Raw genomic sequence first — 6,215 nt, forward strand, 5'->3', positions numbered from 1 at the left:
TCAGCAAACTATGAAGGTGAACCAAACCTGCTTTGCCGTGCAGTGATCTCAGGTGTATCTTCAGATGTTGCATGTGTACCATGGGCAGCCTCGGAGCACTTAAGGAGAGAGTGTGTGTGTGTGTGTGTGTGTGTGTGTGTGTGTGTGTGTCCGTATGTTGGTGGCCTCAGCATTGATCCTCCTCTAAGCCTTGGCCGTTGCTTGTGGCCTGAAGGTGAGGTGACAAGGGAGTAAAGAGGCTTTCATCAGATTACAGCTCATTCTCTGTCTTTCACCGTCTCTCTCTCTCCAGCATCATTTATCTCACTGCTGCTTTCAACCACTTTGCTCTTTCTTCCCCTTTCTCTCTTGCTGAACACTAGTCCTACTTTAAGCCACAGTGGTGACTTTATCTTCAATCCCATGTGGATCTATTTGTCTCCTTCCAAATGTTCCCGAAATGTTTCAGAAGTTACAAGCATTTACTGTATGTCTACACTCCAACAGGTAAATGAGATCAATCTATTTGACACACAGATGAATACATAAAGTCTCTAACATTAGAAAAAGAGCAAAAACATTTTGCCTCCATTTCCTACTTATTTATTTTTACAAAGCTTGATTAAGATGTTTCTGCTCTTAGTGGGAAAAAAAGGAAGCCAAAATGTTCTGCTTACTTCAGGACCTGCAGCTGCTGACCAACAATGTGCGAAAAATAGTGCAAACACCAGTTGCACAAAGATGGATTTGGATCTTTTACAAAAGTAAAAATAGCAATTCCCACAATATGCAAATAGTCTGCTCTGAATACATAAATGCAATCCCAGTTAAAAACAGAAGCATTATTAGCAAAATGTACTCCAACTGTCAAAAGTAAAAGAATTACTCAGCACTGGGGATAGCCACTGTCAGTGTTATATTCCTCCACGCTTCTGAGCTATTATAAATTATGCATTATGGTGTAAACAGGATTTTAATGCCGTATCTGGTCGAGGTGGAGCACATTTTACTCTCACACTGTTAGTTTTATGTTCTTTATAAAGCAGCTTCATTATATTTTATATGCTCATTATAGGCTTTTACAATCACAGTCTGCAATAGTAGCTACAGCTCTCTTAGATCAAAAAGGACAATATTCGCCTTTAAATCACAATATGCAGCGCATAAGTGCATAACTCAAAAAGCTGTACTTAAGTGCAGGACCTGAGAAAACACACACACACACTTTAATGTTTCTCTGTGTAAATCTTTGCCTCTTTATATTTCACCGTTTCTATTAGCTGCGCTGTTCGCAGCTCTGTCTCTCTGTAGACCTGTCCTGAATTACTGCATTCAATTGTTGCTCTGTTGGCTCAATTTGCTCTATTTATTTGTTGATATTTGCCAGCATTGGCACACACATCTGCATATACACAGTATTAGTGTAGTATTACAAATGGGTCATCTTCAATTACATTACCGGTTCTTTGACCAGATTGAAGTTAAATATTAGCCGCAGTTCTCATGAGGATGAAGCAGGATTTCATATTCCAAAAAGTCCTATTCCGGAGTCTTAGTAGTCAGCATATAAAGTTCATACACATAACACAAAGCTCTGCATCAGCACACACATTTTCAGATATTGTTCTACTATGTAAACACTGGCAGATGCAGCAGATGTGTCTGCTTAGAAGATAGAACGGAGAGACTTTTTTTTCAGCACCAAGCCAACATTACAGCCAAGCAAATACACACATACACACTTTGCCGGAAGATGCTGTGAGTCAGATCCGGTCATAACTGGTGTCTCTCATCCCGACACTGTCCTCATTACATTGACGGTGTCCTGACAGCCATACATTTAGCGCATAGAGTGCTCAAATCATTAAATGGACGTCCAGCGAGCTGGTGAGCTGCACAGAAAGCAGCAATAGATCTGACCAGTGCTCGAACACAGTGTGTGCGCGGTGTGTGCATGTGAATATGCCCGTGGGAAGGACAGCACTGGTGTGTATTAATGGGATTAGGATCGACTTTACCCTTTCTCTCCCCTCTTCTTTTACAGTCCCCCTTCCTCTTCGGCCCCTTTTTTTCTCACCCCATCTTTCTCCTTCCTGACTATTTTTCTAAGAGTCTATTTCCCTTATTCCGTTTCTCTTTTTTTGTGTGTGGTTTGTATTCATCCCCACATTTCATAAGTCTGCCCACTCTACAGTAGATTTTCCCTCCTACCTTCCCTTTTCCCCTTCACCCTTATATTTATTACTCTAATAACTTCCCACTTTCACTCACAGTCCTTCCTCCCTTGTTCTTTGTCGCCCTCTCTAATCTACCATCGATCTTTCTCTTTTAATACATCAAAAACACTGAGGCCTGTTGCAGACTAGCTGTGTCAGACAGAGAAGCCCCCGTAGATGTTTTGTGCTCGGTCTTGAGCCTGACTCCTTTTAGACGTGGTTCACTGCACTTACATAACACCTCGTCAAAACCACTGTGCAGCAAGTGCGTAGGAACACAGGAAATCCATGAATGAAAGTCTCACCGGTACCCATTCTCACCTCAACACTGAGTGCGATCTATTCATGCGGTGTACAATCTTAAACACTCAATAGTGAGGTCAATGTTTTTAAATATTTTTAGCTTCAATCTAAAATCTCTGCTTGTTTGCCTTAATTAGGTTATTTCATTTGGATTAGTGGAATGATATTTCGGAGAGGTTCAGATTCATGGCTGTTCAAATCTTTAGTTGCCGCCAATGCTCACACTTTTGGAGAACGGTAAAATGCCACAAGGAGGCAGAATGTTTGACTTCTGGCCAGACTTTTCATCAAATCTGAGGCTGTCACTTTGGCTGAAGTCCTAAGTCTTCTTGGCTCTTGGTTATGCTTACGTAACTATCAGCAAAGCAGCATATGGGTGCCTCATTCACACAGTTTTTAACAGACTTTTTAAAAGGGGGGGTTAAATCTCAGTGCATAGTATGTTATCAGACTTCCATTCCCTCTCTGTCTTCAGGTCTGATCACTATCTCCTCATTATCTAATCTAAAACACGGCTCTAACTGATCATTACAATACTGTAAAGCTTTAAATGTGATATGAGGAACTGTCATTATTCCAAACTGGAGCAATCGGAGCATGAGAACAATACCCGTCAACCAGAGTAACTAGTGATCATACAATTGGGCATATTTGAGAAATGATATTCTAACTAGAAGATTGATGACTGCACCATCAGTAAAAAAGAAAAGTGAATGTTTAACATTATTATTTTCCTCAATACCTCACAGTGCCCTGTTGGGTAACCCTCAACTACACAGTTGTCAGCAGTAGAAAGCCCAGTTATTTGCTGAGCAGTTCAAATGTCAGTTCATTGAGCTATTCATTTCCCAAAACCAAGACCACAGATTCGAAGTTCAGCCCACAAAATGGATCGCAAACTGAAGGAGAGTCTTATTATGAGATTTAATATTGCTGCAAAGCGAGAGACTCTGTTGGTTGACACCAGAACACTTTGCAATGCATCACCCAAAGGCCAAAACAAAAGCTCAGTCAGTAACCTGCCGCACAGTCTTAGCACATCTTCCCATGGCGTCTTTTTCTCTGCATCTTCTCCGCAACACTGCACATCCCTTAAACGCATCATTATATCACAAAAGAGCTCCAGCTCTAGGAATGTATTTTTCTTTTCTTTTTTTAAATAACAGGCTGTTCCTGATCATTCTTCATTCTTTTAGAAGGCCAAAGGGTTCATCATCATCTCTAACTGGGTAGGAAATTTGGAGCGCACAACAGCCGAATAACAGTATAATCACATACACTCAATTTTATGCTCTTTGCGTCTCCCGTTCGTGTATTTCTCTGTTATATTTCTCACCCCTTGTCTGTAATTAAAATAGAAACGTACAGCATGTAATTATTTCTTTTGTGTGTCTCCTCCTTGCAGCACATGGCCAGCTCTACACACATGCCCTCACATATAGTGCCAAACACATTATCAGCACCAGAAAAACATGGGGAATAAAGCAGATAACACTCTTTTTCTTTTTAAATTAAAGGGTTTAGTTGTGACCTCTTTTATGAATAATATCTTAAACTGCAGACTGTGGAAGAGGAAGAAGTTAATGCCATTTTCAGAATAAAACTAGCATGTGGTACATAGACAACATTTGCATGTTTAACAAAGGAAATAAAAGTAGAATGGCTGCACAGTTAGCTCAGCAGGCTCACTGTCTATAATTACTTCTCCTTTGCACAGGCAAACTACTAATTAAGAAGATGTTTCATGTGCCATTACAGTGCCCCGAAGAAGAGAGGAGGTGGGGAGGAAATATTTTCCCAGTTTCTCTCTCAGTGTTTTGTTATTCGGATAAAGTCATATTAGCTTTTTAATAGATAGATAGATAGATAGATAGATAGTGATGCACGTGACTGCAAATCAATTTGCCTCCCTGTGTTTACACGCTGTCCAACCCAATTATGCACACAGGGTGTCAAATTCAGAGTTTAGTCCTTTAAATGTTTAATTCCAGCACATCATGAAGGATTCATCTGGCTGTCACTGATACCGATGAGAGGTCTGGAAGTGCCCGTGCCTTGTGCTCGAGCCACCAAATGTTCCGTTAAGCAAACGGTTTGAAAACAATAGAGGGAAAACAATAGCAGAGCTGAGGGTAGCTCTCCTCCATGTGTCTCATTTTCAAAGGCAATTACAGTGATGGCCATACGGCTGTGTCCAGCATAATTAGCTTTAGGGAAACCATTTTAACAGAGGGGGAATTTGGGCTGTTGGGTGGAGATAACAGGACAAAAAAAAAACGTTCCACTTTCTTTGTGGATAGGAGGGTAATAATTCAACAACAATCTATGCGCCATGAGAGCAGAACATAAGTGGCATTTCAGCTGAACAAAGAACATTCACTCACCTCAGAAACGCAACATATTAGTGTGTTTTTCTTTTCCTTCTGTCATCCCCGGGTCCAAAAATATGAAAGAAAAAAACATATAAAAAGAGAAAAAAAAAGAGAATCTCCACTTGTCTTCTTCCTCAGCTTGAAAAACCCAACATCATGAATCTCGGTGAGACGTCCAAAAAAAAAACAGTTACACCAGCGAGCAACTCCACATGAAAAAAAAAAAAATTAATAAAAAAAAGCTGGAGATGAAACAATGCTCAACTCCTCTTCCTCTCCTCAATTTCTCACTCAGCTGCCTGCCTCTCGGTGTCCAGACAGACAGTTCCTCATGTAATATTGATCACCGATAATGGTGCGGTGCGACGGGAAATGGGAACGCTTCTCTTGCTTTTTTTTATTATTATTATTATTCCATGTTTACATCATACTATCTCATTATATCCCGAGCTGTATATGCGCTTCCTTTGTGCTCCCTCTGTGCGTCTCGCTCACTTCACTGTGGATAACGGGTTAAACCATTCCCACAGCGCGAGAGGGGGGTGCAGAGGGAGCTATTCATTGTGGATGTATGGGAACGAATGGGGGGGGGGGGGGCTTTTGGTGACTCGTGGCCAAATGTTGTTGTCGGGGGATAAAGAGACGGGGAGATGGGAGGGAGAAAGTGAGTGAGAGAGAGGAAGGGGGGGAAAAGGGAAAGGAGGGGTCAGACAATAAGGATGCAAAGGAGGAGGGTTTATGGAAGGATTTATTAATTTTGACAATTGGTACACAAATCCCTACATTTAAAAAAATATTTTTCTTGATTGTTGTTTTGTAGATTATGACATACTGAAAAATGTATAATCACACACCCCCACTGAACCATTTGACTTCTCACGTGCAAGAAGGCTTTGTGGTGAGCACACTCTCATACTAGATTATGCAACGGAAATATAATTACATGCAGTGTAATGGTAAGGAGGAAAACAAAACATAAGTACAGGCCTCGTCTTGTCTGGTCTTGTCTTGTATTTGATTTATTTTTTTGTTCTGTTGCCTGTTAAGCTTCCCTCAGCACCAACAGGCTGTTGTAGAGTTCAGGACCTTGGAGAGCTCTCAGCCAGCCAGCAGCCACCTGTGTCAATAAAGAGCTGTAAATGTATCCTAAAATAAATCAAACACCAATTTATTTTAAGAATGCACGTGTTGTTATAGACCAGGTGCAGGGGATTGTGGTAAATGTAGCCAACTTGTGATTCACTATGGATTCACTAATAACAAATCAGAACAGCCTGATCTGTGCCGTGCGTGATGTTGGCAGACCGTACCTCCTCTGTACATCTGCAGATCCTCAAACCTCCTC

The 6,215-nt window shown here is 41.0% G+C and overlaps 1 protein-coding gene across 2 annotated transcripts in view; it reads right to left on the reverse strand.

Annotated features, from left to right (window-relative positions):
- Positions 1-5,368, reverse strand: part of tmem198aa (transmembrane protein 198aa) — a 34,489-nt gene extending 29,121 nt beyond the window's left edge. The window contains exon 1 of one of the 2 annotated variants that reach the window (XM_010743327.3): positions 4,883-5,368. The gene's annotated coding sequence lies outside the window, so the exon portion shown is untranslated. Of the gene's footprint in view, positions 1-27; positions 75-4,882 lie in introns of those variants that run through there. The other variant, XM_019255450.2, reaches the window with a different exon arrangement.
- Positions 5,369-6,215: the final 847 nt, after the last annotated feature.

The sequence above is a fragment of the Larimichthys crocea genome, chromosome XVIII (assembly GCF_000972845.2).
Source record: "Larimichthys crocea isolate SSNF chromosome XVIII, L_crocea_2.0, whole genome shotgun sequence".
NCBI classification, from domain to species: domain Eukaryota; kingdom Metazoa; phylum Chordata; class Actinopteri; family Sciaenidae; genus Larimichthys; species Larimichthys crocea.